Source organism: Pseudophryne corroboree (assembly GCF_028390025.1).
Source record: "Pseudophryne corroboree isolate aPseCor3 chromosome 3 unlocalized genomic scaffold, aPseCor3.hap2 SUPER_3_unloc_52, whole genome shotgun sequence".
Classification (NCBI taxonomy): Eukaryota; Metazoa; Chordata; class Amphibia; order Anura; family Myobatrachidae; genus Pseudophryne; species Pseudophryne corroboree.
Window position 1 is genome coordinate 68,699 of NW_026967544.1, and position 20,636 is coordinate 89,334.

Genomic DNA, 20,636 nt, shown 5'->3' on the forward strand with positions numbered 1-20,636 from the left:
TTAGATGCGGGCAGGCTTTGATGAGGTGCAAACAAAGTACAAGAGTGATGAGCTTGAGGAGTGAGGAAACTGTAATTAACCTGGATTTGATTTATGACCCAATGATAGAAACCAGAATGTGATGAAAATGTGATTATGCGGTCCGTTTCTTTCACCTGTTTTTCTGCTTTTCTCCAAGATACAAAGACCCCTTGGACGAGGAAGTTGACGAGACGGTATACAGACTAGACAACGGACCAGACCAAAGATGAAGCTTTTGACCACTTGACAAATGGACACTTGATGAACTTTGCCATGGATCCCCAGTTTCCCTAGTACTTTTAAACTCACGCTAGCCCAACATTTTTTGTAAATCTGATGGCTTAGACAAAGCTATTTGCTCATGCCTAAGGAGCAATACAGCGCAAAGAAGACGACTCTCAACAGATACCGAAAACAACTTCGACGACAGATGTACATTTCCCTGACATAGAATATCATTGCATTTTCCATAAGTGTTCTTTATCTTCATCTCTACAACCCTCAGGTAATGACACACATAGTCGATAGGGAATACAGGCACAGATATCAGCAACCACATACCTCCCCCATTCATGTATCATCAACTAAAATGTGCATCCCCATTTTGTTGCAACCACAGCCGAAATGAGCTCGGTAGAGTTTGACAGCCCATCCACAGACCCTTAGTACGGGATAAGAAGGAATTCAAATGTATACTTCGCAATACCTCGAAGCTTGATTTACCACACGTACGGCACGATGATACATGACCCCCCAAACATGGACTCATACACACATGCTTCTACTTTCTCACTAGGTCATACCCTTTTCACACCTACTCCTCTCTTCTTCCTTACCCCACCATGGAAATCAATTAACCCCTGACTTACATTTTTCTCCTTAAATGTTTTGTGGCAGTTATTATTGACTGCCAAAGGGTGGACTGTCAAAGTCAGAAAAATGTCTCAATGCACACTGCCATATTTGCACCGCACACTGGTCCGTGCTGCGCGTGCGTACGCTCTCCCGTGGAAGCGCATACCCGCAATAGCGTGCACTCGCACGCGCGGTATGCGTATTTACGGTAGAGTTTATGTGATCGTAGCGTGCGACTCATTAGTTACAAATGTTCACAATTAATGTAGTTTATAGATCATGGTCCCTTTGGTAGTTTCTGATAGTTTAGTTAATATAGAAGGTCCCTGAGCTGAGGAATCCCTCTTTGCATCGTACGAAGGGTCTAACAGGAATCATACAGCAGTGTTTGGTACCCATCGGAAGAGTATTTAATTAGCAATATTCCGGTGTTGGTTTGGAGCGTATTAATCGCTCGTGCGAATAGTTATGGACATAAGAAGTTTATGTCCATTTCTATGATTTACACATACTCAGGTATGCGGCGGGAAACCCAGTTTCCCACCCACCTGAGCTGTTGGAAATCGTCACAGCCCACCTGTATGAATCACCCTATGACCTTTTGCTATGATGCAGGGCCGAATTCCTTCGGCCAATGAACAATGGGATTGTAGGGACTATGAGATTGCATTGTGTGTGGGGCATAAATAGGCAGGCCGACCATATCCAAAGTCACTCTCTCATCAACGGTTATCTGCTGATAATCGGGAGCTGGATATCGAGGCGCAGGCGATCATACCCTTTGTGCGTAAGTTTCTCTCCATAATCATTGTCTTTCTGTGAGCCAATATCTCTCTCTCTCTCCATCTCTCTCTCTCTCTATCTCTCATAGTATTATAGTATTGTATTGTATTGCAGTTAGGTCAGTGTAGTATTGTCTTTTTGTATTTATAGTTTAGTTCTGTGGTTAGGAAGTCTCTGTTATATTGGAGTGTATCATATGTACTGTTATCCCCTTTTACAAGTATATTAGACATAATACAGTTAATAGGCCTTGGAACCTAAACCAGTATCTGTGTATTTTCTACAGTGTTAAGTGTTCACTTGAGCGTCGGTAACGCTCAAGCAGCTTTGTAGGTAGTCAGGTTACACAAGGTTGCATTTACACCCTGTACTCACATTAAGGTATTCAGTGTATTTCATTGGTATAAGGTTGTAACATAAAGGTATAGTGTTGTAAGCGTCTGCATCGCTGGTGACCTCCTCGTGGTCTCGAGCGTACGCTACGCTACAGCGAATCATTTCCCCTAGACATAACCAATAACGTGTCCTGTGATCACTGGGCCGTGAGCGAACGTGACGCTTGAGCGTCTCGCCTACGGCTGAGCGATTGCTACGCAGATAGCGTACCATTACGGTACTTCTTAAGTAAATAGCGTACAGTGTTCTTAGCTTCATAAAGGGTTGTTTATACGACAAAGGAATTTAGCATTGTCAGCATGTATGTAGGAGTACGGACAGAGTGGATGCAGTGGGGCTGCATGACTAACAGCTGAGGCTGTCACTTCAGTGAGGTGGATGGGGCATCTTATTCCCAGCTGGTACAGCACACTATTTGTAAGAGGTAGGGCTGCTGGCTGACAGCTTAGCAGCTCTGTACAGTGGCAGCAGTCTGCAAATGATGGGAAAAAACATCTGGCCCATGTCTACTATTGATGGCGGGGATCTAACTGGCTCTCCACCTTTCATTGTAAAACTAGTTAACGTCAGGTATAGACCATCAATTATTCCTGAACATCAATGGTTGATTGCCAATCCTAGACCAGACCCTGGGAGACCACAGCCACCACCGGATCCACATTTGTCACCCACCAGCAGATCTACTTTCTCCTGGAGAGCCACCACTCCATGGCTTCCCACAACCAAGCTGGAACTCTCCAGGTCTCCTTCATCCCCAGCTTGGATCTCCTCTGCATCAACATTCCGACCGGTCTCAGACAGCTCCATGGAAGCAGCATTTGGGATAAGTTTTTACTCTTTATTTGCTGCAGCTCCAGTATAGTTCCTGTGATTTCCTCCAGGTCATCCCAGCTGCACCAGCTCCTCATTCCATGTAACTCTCTCCCAGCTGCACCAGCTCCTCATTCCATGTAACTCTCTCCCAGCTGCACCAGCTCCTCATTCCATGTAACTCTCTCCCAGCTGCACAAGCTCCTCATTCCATGTAACTCTCTCCCAGCTGCACCAGCTCCTCAGTTCATGTAACTCTCTCCCAGCTGCACCAGCTCCTCATTCCATGTAACTCTCCCAGCTGCACCAGCTCCTCAGTTCATGTAAGTCTTTCCCAGCTGCACCAGCTCCTCATTCCATGTAACTCCCAGCTGCACCAGCTCCTCATTCCATGTAACTCCCAGCTGCACCAGCTCCTCATTCCATGTAACTCTCTCCCATCTGCACCAGCTCCTCAGTTCATGTAACTCTCTCCCAGCTGCACCAGCTCCTCATTCCATGTAACTCTCTCCCAGCTGCACCAGCTCCTCATTCCATGTAACTCTCTCCCAGCTGCACCAGCTCCTCATTCCATGTAACTCTCACCCAGCTGCACCAGCTCCTCATTCCATGTAACTCCCAGCTGTACCAGCTCCTCATTCCATGTAACTCTCTCCCAGCTGCACCAGCTCCTCATTCCATGTAACTCTCTCCCAGCTGCACCAGCTCCTCATTCCATGTAACTCTCTCCCATCTGCACCAGCTCCTTATTCCATGTAACTCTCTCCCATCTGCACCAGCTCCTCATTCCATGTAACTCTCAGCTGCACCAGCTCCTCATTCCATGTAACTCTCTCCCAGCTGCACCAGCTCCTCATTACATGTAACTCTCTCCCAGCTGCTGCACCAGCTCCTCATTCCATGTAACTCTCTCCCATCTGCACCATCTCCTCATTCCATGTAACTCTCTCCCAGCTGCACCAGCTCCTCATTCCATGTAACTCTCTTCCAGCTGCACCAGCTCCTCATTCCATGTAACTCTCTCCCAGCTGCACCAGCTCCTCATTCCATGTAACTCTCTCCCAGCTGCACCAGCTCCTCATTCCATGTAACTCTCTCCCAGCTGCACCAGCTCCTCATTCCATGTAACTCTCTCCCAGCTGCACCAGCTCCTCATTCCATGTATTTCTCTCCCAGCTGCACAAGCTCCTCATTCCATGTAACTCTCTCCCAGCTGCACCAGCTCCTCAGTTCATGTAACTCTCTCCCAGCTGCACCAGCTCCTCATTCCATGTAACTCTCCCAGCTGCACCAGCTCCTCAGTTCATGTAAGTCTTTCCCAGCTGCACCAGCTCCTCATTCCATGTAACTCCCAGCTGCACCAGCTCCTCATTCCATGTAACTCCCAGCTGCACCAGCTCCTCATTCCATGTAACTCTCTCCCATCTGCACCAGCTCCTCAGTTCATGTAACTCTCTCCCAGCTGCACCAGCTCCTCATTCCATGTAACTCTCTCCCAGCTGCACCAGCTCCTCATTCCATGTAACTCTCTCCCAGCTGCACCAGCTCCTCATTCCATGTAACTCTCACCCAGCTGCACCAGCTCCTCATTCCATGTAACTCCCAGCTGTACCAGCTCCTCATTCCATGTAACTCTCTCCCAGCTGCACCAGCTCCTCATTCCATGTAACTCTCTCCCAGCTGCACCAGCTCCTCATTCCATGTAACTCTCTCCCATCTGCACCAGCTCCTTATTCCATGTAACTCTCTCCCATCTGCACCAGCTCCTCATTCCATGTAACTCTCAGCTGCACCAGCTCCTCATTCCATGTAACTCTCTCCCAGCTGCACCAGCTCCTCATTACATGTAACTCTCTCCCAGCTGCACCAGCTCCTCATTCCATGTAACTCTCTCCCATCTGCACCAGCTCCTCATTCCATGTAACTCTCTCCCAGCTGCACCAGCTCCTCATTCCATGTAACTCCCAGCTGTACAAGCTCCTCATTCCATGTAACTCTCTCCCAGCTGCACCAGCTCCTCATTACATGTAACTCCCAGCTGCACCAGCTCCTCAGTTCATGTAACTCTCTCCCAGCTGCACCAGCTCCTCAGTTCATGTAACTCTCTCCCAGCTGCACCAGCTCCTCAGTTCATGTAACTCTCTCCCAGCTGCACCAGCTCCTCATTCCATGTAACTCTCTCCCAGCTGCACCAGCTCCTTATTCCATGTAACTCTCTCCCAGCTGCACCAGCTCCTCAGTTCATGTAACTCTCTCCCAGCTGCACCAGCTCCTCATTTCATGTAACTCTCTCCCAGCTGTACCAGCTCCTCATTACATGTAACTCCCAGCTGCACCAGCTCCTCAGTTCATGTAACTCTCTCCCAGCTGCACCAGCTCCTCATTCCATGTAACTCTCTCCCAGCTGCACCAGCTCCTCATTCCATGTAACTCCCAGCTGCACCAGCTCCTCATTCCATGTAACTCTCTCCCAGCTGCACCAGCTCCTCATTTCATGTAACTCTTTCCCAGCTGCACCAGCTCCTCATTCCATGTAACTCTCCCAGCTGCACTAGCTCCTCATTCCATGTAACTCTCTCCCAGCTGCACCAGCTCCTCAGTTCATGTAACTCTCTCCCAGCTGCATCAGCTCCTCAGTTCATGTAACTCTCTCCCAGCTGCACCAGCTCCTCATTTCATGTAACTCTCTCCCAGCTGCACCAGCTCCTCATTCCATGTAACTCTCTCCCAGCTGCACCAGCGCCTCAGTTCATGTAACTCTCTCCCAGCTGCACCAGCGCCTCAGTTCATGTAACTCTCTCCCAGCTGCACCAGCTCCTCAGTTCATGTAACTCTCTCCCAGCTGCACCAGCTCCTCATTTCATGTAACTCTCTCCCAGCTGCACCAGCTCCTCATTCCATGTAACTCTCTCCCAGCTGCACCAGCGCCTCAGTTCATGTAACTCTCTCCCAGCTGCACCAGCTCCTCATTCCATGTAACTCTCCCAGCTGCACTAGCTCCTCATTCCATGTAACTCTCTCCCAGCTGCACTAGCTCCTCATTTCATGTAACTCTCCCAGCTGCACCAGCTCCTCATTCCATGTAACTCTCTCCCAGCTGCACCAGCTCCTCATTCCATGTAACTCTCTCCCAGCTACACCAGCTCCTCATTTCATGTAACTCTCTCGCAGCTGCACCAGCTCCTCATTCCATGTAACTCTCCCAGCTGCACTAGCTCCTCAGTTCATGTAACTCTCTCCCAGCTGTACCAGCTCCTCATTACATGTAACTCTCTCCCAGCTGCACCAGCTCCTCATTCCATGTAACTCTCTCCCAGCTGCACCAGCTCCTCAGTTCATGTAACTCTCTCCCAGCTGCACCAGCTCCTCATTCCATGTAACTCTCTCCCAGCTGCACCAGCTCCTCATTCCATGTAACTCTCTTCCAGCTGCACCAGCTCCTCATTTCATGGAAACTCCCAGTTGCAAATCTTTTTTCTTCATTCTGCATCTCCTCTATACTCCGCTGTTCAGTAACCTGGTCACCCTCCAAGGTTTCTTTGGGCATCTCAGAGTGGTTTTTAAAGACTATCTTCTGACTCCATGCCAGGGCTTGATAATCTAATTAATCATCAAAGAACCTTATGTCCACCGTATTTCCAGGTATTATAACCATGCCACGTTTCCAATAAATCCTTTCTCAAAGTGTCTTTCAATGGTCACTGATGGATCATCACAGCAGGATGAGGTCAGATCACGCAATGTATCCTGGTGGGATATGCGCGTTCTGGGTTAGGTCACTTTCATCTGCAGTCACCTGGCACCATTCAATACAGAACACATCATATGTGATTACCAAAATAAAATTTGCTTGGTGGTAATGTAACGTCATATGTAAACCCAAAACACTATTGTCACTTCATTCATACACTGTTCTGGGCACTTGGCTAGGGACTCCCCGGTCGGCGAGCGGGTGGTCTCCCCTGGTCCACCTGTCCCTCCCTCCCTTGCTCTCCTGCTTAATAGTTGGAGGGGGGATTCTTTTTTAAGGGGGTGTGTGTTATGTTCTTGCCCCAGGCACAACAGTGGCAGATTGGGATACTGCTTAACCCCACTGCCAGCCCATGCATTTTTCCCATACTGTTTATTTATATTATGTCCCAGAGGATGCTGGGGTCCATATTAGTACCATGGGGGTATAGACGGGTCCACCAGGAGCGATGGGCACTTTAAGAGTTTAACAGTGTGGGCTGGCTCCGCCCTCTATGCCCCTCCTACCAGACTCAGTTTAGAAAATGTGCCCGAAGGAGCCGGTCACAGCTAGGGGAGCTCTACAGAGCGTTCTTAGAAAAAGTTTATTTTAGAGTTTTTATTTTACAGGGAGGCTGCTGGCAACAGCCTCCCTGCATCGAGGGAATGAGGGGGAGAGCAGTGTCTGCCCTGCGGGGTCTGAGCCACTGTCTCCGCTGACTGGACACTGAGCTCCAGAGGGGACAGATCACTCCCCACTGCAGGGGAACGTCACCCCAGCAGCATGCCGCCACCCCCTTGCAGAGCTGAAGTGTGGCGAGTGAGTCCCCGCCCCCCCCCCAACAAGTGGGGGGTCGGTGTGAAGATGGCGGCTATAGGGTAGGAGTGCAGTATTAACCGCTCCCGGACAGCTCAGCGGTACCTAGGTGTGATGCTGTGAGGGGCGCCCTGAGCCGGCGCCTGACCCTACACTGACCATTCCAGCCTGTCGGGGTCTGTGGATCTCAGCCAGCACACACAAACTCAGGCCAGTATAATCTATGAAGAGCGGGAAGACAGCGCCATTAAGCAGGTGGAGCTTCTCAGAGCGGACCCAGCAGCGTTTCAGCGCCATTTTCCTGCTTGCAAGTGGAAGATCAGTCCCTCCAGTGCAACTCCAGCTATCTGTACGGTACCAGGGGGTTGTAGAAGGGAGGGGAGGCTGTGTAAGACTGTGTCACCTATTAAGGGACACAGCCGGCGTTGGTTTAGGGTCTCCCTGTACCTATAATAGCGCTGTGTGTGGGTTGGCTCCAATCTCTGTGTCTCTCTGCCATTCTTGGGGGGGAAACTCTGTCTGCCCTGTATCCTGTGTGTATGTGGGGTGTATTAGCAAACATGTCTACTGACTCTGTTTCATATGCTGCAGAGGATTCATCTTCTCAGGAAGATCCCATCCCATGTAATCAGGATTGCACTGTTGTAGCGCAGATCCCAGCTAGAGAACTGGAATGGTTAGCCTCTCTTAGGGGGACTAGTTCTTAGATTTCTGAGAGGGTTACAAGAACTGAGCATGTCACTCAGGTACTGCAATCCTCTATGGTTGTATGGTCTGATACTGCTCTCTCAGGGTCCCCTGTGGTACATTCTCACATGCTCTTGCCCAAATTTTGCAGGATGACACGGATACCGACTCTGATACAGCAGACGGTGATGGGCCGAGGGGGACGGCGTCACACCTGAACAGGTTGAGGAGGCCTTTTTCACGGACAGTAAGAAGGCCTCACTCACCTTCCCAGCATCTAAGTAATTAAATGTTATATTTGAAAAAGCCTGGGAAAACCCTGAAAAAAATTCCAGATCCCTAAAAGGGTTCTCATGGTTTTCCCTTCCCGGAAGATGATAGAAAAAAATGGGAGTCTCTGCCTATGTTGACAGCTCGGTCTCCAGGCTGTCAAAACATGTAGTTTTACCAGTCCTGGGATCTACCGTGTTGAAGGACCCGGCAGATCGCAAGGTGGATGTTACGCTCAAATCCGTATACACAGCTTCAGGGGCTATACTGCGGCCTACTATTGCCTGTGCATGGATTTCCAAGTGGTCAATCACTCTGCAAGAGGACTTGACTACGATGGATAGAGGTGACGTTGATTTGTTTTTACGTAACATACAGGATTCTGCGGGGTTCCTGGTAGAATCCATAAAGGATCTGGGTTCCATGGCTGTGGTGATCTCCTCCATGTCCATCTCGGCTCGCAGGGGTCTCTGGCTGTGCCAATGGTCTGCGAACGCGGAATCCAGGAAAAGTGTGGAGGGCCTACCCTGCACAGGTCAGGCTCTATTTGAGGAGGCACTGGATGCGTGGATTGCCACGGCTACCGTGGTTAAGTCTCCTTTTCTCTCCTCAGCTACACCGGCTACTAAGAAGCCTTTTACGGCCGCCACGTCACAGCTCTTTCGGCCCGCAAGCCCTACAAAGAACAAGCCTTCTCACACTTTCAGATGTGGTCGTGCTAAAGCCAAAAAGCCTGCTCCTGCAGGTTCCCAAGTCCAGAAGCATGCTTCTGGTGCCCCCAAGTCCTCCACATGACGGTGGACCGTACAGCCTGGAGGAAGGTCAGGTGGGAGCAAGACTCTGGCAATTCAGCCACGTCTGGCCTGGACCCTTGGATAAAAGATAGCGTGTCCAGGGGGTACATGCTAGAGTTTCAAACTCTCCCGCCTCACCTTTTTTTCAAATCAGGCTTGCCAGCTTTGCCGGCAGACAGAGCAATTCTGGACGCTATCCGATAATTGATAGTGTCCGAGGTCATTGTTACAGTTCCGCCTCATCAGTGGAACAAAGGTTACTTTTCAAACCTTTTTTTTGGTACCGATGCCGAATGGTTCAGTAAGGCCAATTCTGAACTTAAAATCTTTGAACCCTTATCTCAGAGAGTTCAAATTCAAGATGGAGTCTCTGAGAGCTGTCATCTCAGGACTGATAGAGGGGAAGTTCCTGGTGTCCCTGGCCATCAAGCATGCATACCTCCACATTCCCATTTGGTCGCCGCATCAGGCATATCTCAGGTTTGCACTGTTAGACGATCACTATCAGTTTCAGGCACTGCCATTCGGTCTCTCCACGGCACAGAGGGTCTTCACCAAGGTGATGGCAGAGATGATGGTTCTTCGCAAGCAAGGAGTGAACATAATTCCGTATCTGGACGATCTTCTGATCAAGGCATCGTCCAGGGAGAAGTTGTTAAGATCCATTGCTCTCACGACACATCTGGTCAAAGAGCACGGTTGGATCCTGAACCTTCCAAAGTCTCAATAAAGACTGCCCGGTTATCGGTTCATCAGTGCATCCACCTTCTGGGGAAGATGGTTGCCTCCTACGAGGCTCTGCAGTACAGAAGGTTTCATGCTCGATCCTTTCAGCTGGATATCTTGGACCAGTGGTCGGGATCTCACCTGCATAGGCACCAGAGGATACGTCTGTCACCGAAAGCCAGGATTTTGCTCCTCTGGTGGCTACAACTACCACACCTTCTAGAGGATCAAAGGTTCGGAGTTCAGGACTGGATTCTTCTAACCACGGATGCAAGTCTAAGAGGTTGGGGAGCAGTCGCTCAGGAGAAAACCTTCCAAGGAAGGTTGTCGGATCAAGCATCCCTTCCCCCAATAAACATCCTGGAACTAAGGGCCATATACAATGGCCTTCTTCATGCAGCACACCTTCTACAGGATTGGGCTGTTCAGTTGCAGTCGGACAATGTGGCCTACATAAACCGACATGGCGGAATTAAGAGCAGGGCTGCAGTGTCAGAGATGTCAAGAATCCTCCTCTGGGTGGAAAGACACACAGTGATGGTGTCGGCAACCTTCATTCCGGGAGTAGACAACTGGGAAGCAGACTTCCTCAGCAGACACGATCTCCATCCAGGAGAGTGGGGCCTCCATCCGGAGGTGTTCGAGGAGGTAACCGGTTGGTGGGGGGTTCCTCACATAGCCATGATGGCCTCCCACCTCAACAAGAAGCTGCGGAGGTACTGTTCCAGGTCGAGAGACCCGCAGGCAGTGGCGGTGGACACGCTGGTAACACCGTGGGTGTTCACGTCCGTGTAGGTGTTCCCTCCACTTCCTCTGATTCCAAAAGTTCTTCAACTTGTAAAAAGAACAAATGTTCTGTCAATCCTCATTGCTCCGGACTGGCCAAGGAGGACTTGGTACGCGGATCTGCTGGATCTTCTGCTGGAAGATCGAAGGCCCTTACCTCTTCGGGAGGATGTGCTGCTGCAGGGGCCGTTCGCTTATCAAGGCTTACCACGGCTATGTTTGACGGCATGGCGGTTGAGCACCATATCTTAGCTCAAAAGGGTATTCTGACCGAGGTTATTCCTACCCTGATCCAGGCTAGGAAGGGGGTAACGTCTTAACATTACCATCGAATTTGGAAAGAAATGTGTGTCTTGGAGTGAATCCAAGAAATTTCCTGCGGTGGAGTTTCAACTTGGACGTTTTATCCTTTTCCTGCAGGCGGGTATGGATATGGGCCTGAGATTGGGCTCCATCAAGGTCCTGATCTCAGTTTTGTCCATTTTATTCAATAAACAATTGGCTGTCATCCCTGAGGTTCAGACCTTTTTGAAAGGGGTTCTGCACATCCAGCCTCCCTTTGTGGCACCAACGGCACCCTGGGATCTTGATGTGGTATTACAGTTCCTGCAATCGGATTGGTTTGAGCCTCTATAGGAGGCTGAAATCAAATTTCTCACGTGGAGGGCAGTCACTTTGTTGGCCTCAGCTTCTGCTCCACGCGTGTCAGAATTGGGGGCTTTGTCCTGTAAAAGTCCCTATCTGGTCTTACATGAAGATAGGGTGGAACTCAGGAATCATCCGCAGTTCCTGCCTAAGGTTGTGTCAGCTTTTCATATCAACCAACCTATTGTGGTGCCAGTGGCTACTGACTCCTCATTTGATTCAAAGGCCTTGGATGTTGTGAGGACTTTTGAAGATTTATGTAAAGAGGATGGCTCGTCATAGAAAATCTGACTCTGTTTGTCCTCTATGATCCCAAGAAAATTGGGTGTCCTGCTTCTAAGCAGTCGATTTCATGCTGGATCTGGTTCACCATCCAGCATGCATATTCTACGGCAGGACAGCCGTATCCAAAATCTGTAGAGGCCTACTCTACTCGTAATGTGGGTTCTTCCTGGGTGTCTGCCTGGCGTGTCTCGGCTATACAGCTTTGCCGAGAAGCTACTTGGTCTGGGTCGAACACATTTTCTAAGTTTTACAAGTTCAATAATTTGGCCTCTGATGACTTAAGTTTGGTCAAGCAGTTTTGCAGGAGCCTCTGTGCTCTCCCTCCCATTCTGGGAGCTTTGATACATCCCCATGGTACTAATATGGACCCCAGCATCCTCTAGGACGAAAGAGAAAATAGGATTTTAATTACTTACTGATAAATCCTTTTCTCATAGTCTGTAGAGGATGCTGGGAGCCCGCCCAGTGCTTCGTTTTCCTGCATTGGTTATTTAGTTCAGTACTGCCTGGTTCCTAGGTAAGTTCTGCATTCTTTATTGTTTCAGTACTGTTTCAGCTGTTGCTGAGTTTTTTGGCATGTTGGACAGATTTGCCTGTTGGGTGAGCCTGGTATGAATCTCGCCACTATCTGTTTTTCCTTCTCTCGAAGTATGTCGTCTCCTCGGGCACAGTTTCTAGTCTGGTAGGAGGGGCATAGAGGGAGGAGCCAGCCCACACTCTCAAACTCTTAAAGTGCCAATGGCTCCTGGTGGACCTGTCTATACCCCATGGTATAAATATGGTCCCCAGCATCCTCTACGGACTACGAGAAAAGGATTTACCGATAGGTAATTAAAATCCTATATTTTGGGGTTAATTTTTTTTGTTCGACGTTTTATTTTTTGAAGGTAAGGTTCATTTTTGTTTTTTTATTTAGTTTTTTCCTCTTGGTGCTGCAGCAGCGGATGGGGATACTGGACAGTTGAGCAGTTCAGATGACAGCAGCGGGGAAGAAACATCTTGTCACGGGACACAGTCACTGGAAGAGGCAACGGCTTCCTCCATAGGGGGCAGCCTGAACCGACAGACGCATCACGGCATGTCAGTCCAGGTTCTTAACCGAAAAGGGGAAGGTTCCAGAACATATAGTAAGAAGAAAAACTGTGAGATGCCATACTCAAAAATTGCAAAGCATGTGGAAATTGTCCACCGCAGTGAGTCGGGGGTAGCAATGGCTCTAAGCTTTGAGAAAAATCGTGCAGCTGGACCTGATTCTCCACCGGGGGAACTTTGCACATAATATCGGTGTTTTCTGCGAAGGCAGCGGTGTCTTACTACCATGCAAGCAGCCGGATAAAGCAGCAGCTCCGCAAGATTTCATGCACTGGGCACACTGCCAAGGTCTGTTCTCCAGGCGACACCTGTGGTAACATGTGAAGAGGTGCCTGCTTCGCAACAGGGGAGGCCATCCCAAACCCGGTAGAGTCCAGTCCCTGTGCACTTACAACACCCCCGTTCCACCAGGTGTTGGCACCAGCCCGTGGAAGTTGTTGATCCAAATGAATTAAGATAATGTGGTACCCGGGATCAAGGAGGAACACTGCATCATGCAGTTTGGGCAGCACCTCTACAACCGACTGGGGTCTGATGTCAGCAAGCACGAGTACATCCGCGATAAGCTCCGGGAGGTGGGGTGGCTCCTGATGCATGTGATGAAGGTCACCCCATTGTGGAGCATGGAAGATTCCATTCACCCATACAACTTCTTAAATGTGGTGAATGCCGTCAGGAGCCTGGTTGGCTACAGTATTACCATCTTCAAGAAGGTACCCTGCAGCTGGCCAAGTTAAGCAAGCTCTTCATGACCCTCGTGCAAGGGAGAATGGTTGAATTCAGAGGTCGGAGTCTGGAGGAGATCTCCATTTATTTATTTATAAATTTATTAACAGTTTCTTATATAGCGCAGCAAATTCCGTTGCACTTTACAATTGGAAATAACAATGATATAACAAAACTGGGTAATAACAAACAGTCATAGAGGTAGGAAGGCCCTGCTCGCAAGCTTACACTCTATAGGGAAATAGGCATGTATATACAAGGATAGGAGCTATCTATTACATAGTTGTCCGCCAGATTGCACAGGTTCTTGGAGAGCTGTATGATATGGTCATACAGCAATGATGAACCAGGTTTGAGAGGAAGGGAAAGTGAAGAATGAGAAGACATGTGAGAATGTTTGGACTGTGCAGAATGGATGCAGTTTGATAGGAAGGTTTATGAAAGTTATGTGGGCGGTTCTGGAATTTGATATGCTTGCCTAAAGAGGTGAGTTTTCAGGGAACCTTGAAGGTTTGGAGACTAGAGGAGAGTCTTATTGTGCGTGGTAGGGCATTCTACAGGGTGGGTGCAGCCCGTTGAAATTCCTGCAATCGTGAGTGGGAGCGAGTAATGAGTGTGGATGAGAGACGTAGGTCTTGTGAAGAGCGAAGAGATTGGGTTGGGAGATATTTTGAGATAAGCAAAGTGATGTAATTTGGTGTAGTTTGGTTAATGGCCTTGTGTGTGAGTAAAAGTATTTTATATTGAATACGGTAGAATACAGGTAACCAATGGAGGGACTGACATAGTGGATCTGCAGATGATGAACGTCTAGCGAGGAAGATTAGCCTAGACGCTGCATTCAGAATGGATTGTAGTGGTGAGAGTCTTGTTTTGGGAAGACCAGTTAGGAGACTATTGCAATAATCAATGCGGGAGATAATGAGAGCGTGGATTAGAGTTTTAGCAGTGTCTTGTGTAAGGTATGGCCGTATATTGGATATGTTTTTTAGATGCATGTAACATGATTTTGAGACAGATTAAATGTGGGGAACAAAGGACAGATCAGAGTCAAGGATGACACCTAGGCAGCGGGCTTGTAGGGTAGGGTAGATAGTCGAGTTTTCAACAGTGATAGAGATATCAGGTTCATACCTATTATTGGCCGGTGGAAATATAATTAACGCTGTCTTTGAAATATTAAGTGTGAGGTGGCGAGATGTCATCCAGGCAGAAAGGCATTCAGTGACACGGCCCAGTACAGACAGGGACAAGTCAGGAGAGGATAGGTAGATTTGAGTATCATCTGCGTACAGATGATACTGAAATCTAAAAGCTGATGAGTTTACCAAGAGATGAGGTATAGATAGAGAAAAGCAGAGGACCCAAGACTGAGCCTTGCGGTACTCCAGCTGAAAGAGGTAGCGAAGAGGATGTAGATTCAGAGAAGAGAGCACTGAAGGAGCGGTTAGATAGGTAGGTAACCTATTTCAATTACCATAAATAATTTGAATTGGTGATGGACCACCAACCCGAGGCACCCCTGCAAGTGTCCTGAGGCACCCAGGGTGCCACGGCACACAGTTTGAGAGCCACTGCCCTACCCTTATCATCCAGACAATAGTTTAAAGAAGCCTGGACCTCTAGGCTTGGCAGACAATATGTGTGTCTAGGCAGTCCTTTCGTTGGCCATATAGAAAGAATAATGCCAGACAATGACTACTACTGCCCTCTTCCAGTAGGAGCAAGGCTTCAGAAATTTGCAGAAAGGTGGAAGACATTTGGGTTATCAAATAATGTATCAAACGGTTACCATATAGAGTTTTTTGGAAGATTCCAAAAGGAAATGTATTTGTAGAATCAAAAATGCCAAGCCTACCTTTACAGGTGACAGTGTTGAAACAAAGTTTAGGACACCTGTCAGATTTCCAGGCTGTGGAACCAATGCCAGTTTTTCAAAAAAATAGAACAAAAAGCTTTTATTTCTTTTAAAGAAAATATACAGAAGGTTTCAGGACAATTCTGAACCTCAAGGAATTGAATTAGTTCATGAAAGAAAACCGTTCTGCTTTGAAACATTAAAATTGATCCTTGCAGGTTTCAGAAGAAAAGATTTCCTAGCCTCAATCAATTTAAGAGATGTTTAATTTCACGTGCCAGTCAATCAGCAAAGCTAAAAGTTTCTCAGATTCTGTGTTCAGGGCATACACTTCCAATGTACCTGCCTGCCATTTGTCCTATCAACATCAACCTAAATATATTCACAAAGGTTCTTATAAACATTGATGGCTTATATGAGGAAACCTGACATGGCCGATCTTCTGTAATGACTTATTGGAAGGAGAGTGTAAAAGATTCTTTATGAAATGAGAGCCTCTAGGTCTAACCTGTAACTTCTGGTTACCAGAGCCTTTAAACATTGATCTGGGCTGGATTGCATCCAGGTATCCCTGAACCTGAGTAAAGGAGCTGCCACCAGAGGCCAGGTCCCTGTTCCTATATAGTCAAGTGGATTGTAAAGTGACTTTTTCAGCAGGACAATGGCTGTTGGGAGCCCCTCACCCTCTGAAGGCACTTCTATGGAAACTTCTGGGCACACCCTGAAAGGTCTGGAATCTTCCCCTGCCTTGGGGACAACAGGAACTGAACCTGGGACTTTTTTGTTTTGATACCAGTAAATCCACAATCTTCCCACCTGTATTCTGGGAAATAGTCTATACCAATTCAGGTCCATAGATTTACATATTGAATACAGATTGAACTGCTGAAATAACTATATTCCTCACCAACCTAGCAATCGGTGCATCCACCATACGTGGATTTTTCCAAAGGCTAGTATCTTCTTCTGAAACAGGGCTAAAGATATTTGATCCTTTTTGGAATATTCCATTTTGAATCTGGTGTTATCCGTGCTTCACCTAGAATTTCACCAAAGTGAGGGAAACCTGGAAACACAGATACCTGCTTCTTCTTCCGTTTGAAGAAAGAATTTGAACTGGCCACTGGCACACTGGATTCCTTTAAATTCAAGGTATCCCGAACCAAATCTACCAAAAGAGACACCCCTGAATTGGGGTGAGAATCATCCTCCTAATTTGAGGAATCCTCCCATTCCCAATCCAGTGCCCCTTCTTCCTGAGGAGTTGCCAAAACTTCCTCTTCATGGAACTCAAAAGGTGATCTAACTTTAGAATATATATTTTGCAACACTGTAAGGGTACAAAGAGCCGTTTCCTGGGGTAACTGGCAGCACGCAGCAGCTGAGGAACCACACAAGTCCAGTTTCTGGTACAACTGGCCCTAGCCAGTTTTATTATACAGAAAATAAAACAAACACCAAAAGAAAATACCTTGCCTGTCCGGCACTAACTAAACACAAGATGTTCCTAACTATCACTAAACAAAAATCACAGAGTTCTCCAGCAAACACTGTATAACTCACTTGTATCAGGAAGCGTGTTTCTCTCACAGAGATCCTGCAGTCTTCCCAGGCAGTCTGCACACATTAATCAGGCTAGAAGCCCTATAAGGCTCTTGCACAGCTGAAAGCCCTGATTAGCCCTCTGTGAGGCCAAAGACCCGAACTGGGCCCAATGTCTGGAACTCGCCCTATCTCTCTCTCAGGGCCCTTATCCAGCTTTTCCAGCAAACTGAAAAGGTTCTAACAAAACAAAAGCATTTTCCTAGAAGTTTTCATTTTCTAAAACATGTAAGACAAGTACCTGGGACAAACATACCAGCCCTCAAACACTATCCCAGTGTTCTTGTCACATATCCCCCTCCCCTGTTTGACCTAGGGGCCGGAACACTTGTAGCCCCCAAACAGAAGATGCGGGACAATGCATCTGCGTTGGCCAATTGTGTACCCGGTCTATGTTCGACAGTAAACTTAAAGTCCTGCAACGCTAGAAACCATCTAGTTACACGAGCATTCTTGCCTCTATTTACATACATCCATTTTAAAGGGGCATGGTCTGTCACTAGTCTGAGTTGTCTACCCAAGAGGTAATATCTCAAGGTATCTAGTGCCCACTTAATGGCCAGAGCCTCCTTTTCCACAATGGCATACCTTTTTTCATACTCATTGAGTTTCCTACTCAAATAAATGATAGGGTGTTCGTCCCCATCTCTGGTTTGGGACAGCACAGCGCCTATCCCTACCTCTGAGGCATCTGTACCACAAATTCTTTTGAAAAATCTGGTGTTATCAATACCGGTTGTGAACACAAAGCCACTTTTAACGCTTTTTCCGCATCAGGGTTCCATTTCACCATATTTGACTGCTTCCCTTTGGTAAGGTCTGACAACGGCACCGCTGTGGTTGCAAAATTGGGAATAAACCGTCTATAGTACCCAGTTATTCCCAAAAAAGCCCTTTCCTGTTTTTTATTCACTGGACGAGGCCAGTTTTGAATAGCATCAATTTTATTCAATTGGGACCTAATTAGACCTCTGCCTATGGTGAAGCCCAAGTATTTGACCTCCTCCATTGCGAGGCAGCACTTCTTTGGGTTAGCAGTTAACCCTGCCTCTCTGACTGAGTCCAGTACTGCTTGTACTTTAATCAAATGAGACCCCCAGTCTGTACTGTGAATTACCACATCATCCAAATAGGCAGCTGCATATTTTCTATGAGGCCTCAAAATTTTATCCATCGCCCGTTGAAAGGTTGCTGGAACCCCATGCAACCCAAAGGGTAACAACTTATACTGGTACAGCCCCTCCGGAACCAAAAAGGCTGTTTTTTCTTTTGAGCTATCAGATAAAGGTATTTGCCAGTAACCTTTGGTCAGGTCCAATGTGGTGAGAAACCTGGCTGTTCCCCCAGCCTTCTATAAGCTCATCCACACAGGGCATGGGGTACGCATCAAACGTGGACACCTCATTTAACGTACGAAAGTCATTACAGAAGCGTATGCTACCTTCAGGCTTCGGGATGAGAACTATGGGACTGGACCACTCACTGTTAGATTCCTCTATGACTCCAAGGGGTAAATTTACTAAGGTGGGAGATTTTTAGAACTGGTGATGTTGCCCATGGCAACCAATCAGATTCTACTTACCATTTATCTAGCTGCTTCTAGCAGATAATAGATATAATCTGATTGGTTGCTATGGGCAACATCACCAGTTCTAAAAATCTCCCACCTTAGTAAATTTACCCCCAAGTTCTAACATGGTTTTAACTTCTTTAGAAACAGCTTCTCGCTGAGCTTCAAGAATCCTATATGGCTTTAAATGAACCCTGACCCCTGGTTCTGTGACAATGTCATGTTTTATTATGGTCGTTCGGCCAGGCAGCTCTGAAAATATCTCCCTATTTTGGATGAGAAATTCTTTAACCTGATTGTTCTGATCAGTTGATAACGTCTCTGAGACCTTTACTGCGGGAAGCAACCGAGGTGAAGACACCAAAGGGCAAGGCTCCGCTGACAGAGACAACCTATCTTTCCAGGGTTTGATTAAGTTAACATGGTAGATTTGTTCGGGTTTTCTCTTTTCCGGCTGGTATACTTTGTAATTAACCTTATTCACTTTTTCCCTAATCTCAAATGGAACCTGCCATTTAGCTAGGAATTTGCTTTCCACAGTGGGTACCAAAACAAGAGCTCTGTCTCCAGGAGCAAATTCCCGTATCTTGGCACTCCGGTTATAGACCCTCTGTTGAGCACTTTGGGCCTGTTCCATGTGCTCTCTGACAATAGGTACCATGGCTGCAATCCTATCCTGCATTTGTGATACATGTTCAATAACGCTTCTATAAGGAGTGGGCTGTCCTTCCCACGTCTCTTTGGCAACGTCCAACAGCCCTCTGGGGTGTCTACCATACAACAAATCAAATGGAGAAAACCCCGTAGAGGACTGAGGGACTTCTCTGATGGCCATTAACAAGTAGGGCAACAAACAATCACAGTTTTTTCCATCTCTCTCAACAACCTTTTTTAACATACTTTTTAATGTTTTAATAAACCTTTCCACCAACCCGTCAGTTTGGGGATAGTAGATGGATGTCCTGAGGTGAGTGACCTTAAACAATTTGCACAATTCCTTCATGATCCTTGACATAAATGGAGTACCTTGGTCAGTCAAAATTTCTTTTGGTATTCCCACTCTACTGAAAACTGCACCAGCTCCCTAGCTATCGCCTTGGTTGTGATAGTGCGTAAAGGGACAGCCTCAGGATATCGAGTGGCATAGTCCATAATTACCAGGATATACTGATGGCCCCGAGCAGACTTTAACAAGGGCCCCATGAGATTCATGGCTATTCTGTCAAACGGGACCTCTATAATAGGCATGGGAACTAGTGGGCTCCTGAAATGGGGTCTAGGGGCATGATACTGGCATTCAGGACAGGAAGAACAAATTCAGACACTTCTTTATAAACCCCTGGCCAAAAGAACCTTTGTAAAACTCTTTCAGTGTTTTTATCTGCCCCTAAATGTCCTGCGGTAACGTGACTATGAGCTAAATCTAGTACCGTTCTCCGATAAGGCTGGGGCACTACCAGCTGTTCCACCACATCCTCACCTTTTTTGACAATGTGGTAGAAGAGCTCATTACAGATGGCCATGTGGGGATACGTTACCCTGTCACCTGGTACCACAGGTTCCCCATTAACAAACTTAACATTCTCTCTAGCCTTTATCAAGGTAGGATCCTTTAACTGTTCAGATGCAAACAGATCCTTCTTTACCTCCAGGTCAAGCACGCTTTCATTTCTAACTACTATGTCTCTGTTCCCAGCAAGAGGGTCCTCACTGGACTCCCCATCTGTCACTTCGCCAGCCAAACTGGCGAAAGGCAAAGCGTGAGAAAGTTACGAAGACACACGTACATCCATACAATCACCGGTATTATCAACTGGCTCTTTACTTCTCACATCTGTTGATAAACGTAATTCCCACAGTTTCCCAAAATGAGGAAAATCCCTCCCTATTATGGCCTCGTGCACCAAGGTGGGGACCAGTCCTACTTTAACCATTGCTGACCCACAACAAGTTTCTATATTCACTTCAGCAGTGACATAATGTTGGGTATCCCCATGTATGCACGTTACCCCAATAGGTATTTGCTGGACCTTTAAGGGGTTCACTAACCCAGCTTTCACGAGGGCAACTAAACTTCCTGAATCTAGCAAGGCCTCCACCCGGTTACCCTCTAAGAACATGTCACACATTTGTTTTTCCAACTTAGGTGAAGGTACCATAATACAGGCTAACCTAGCAACGAAA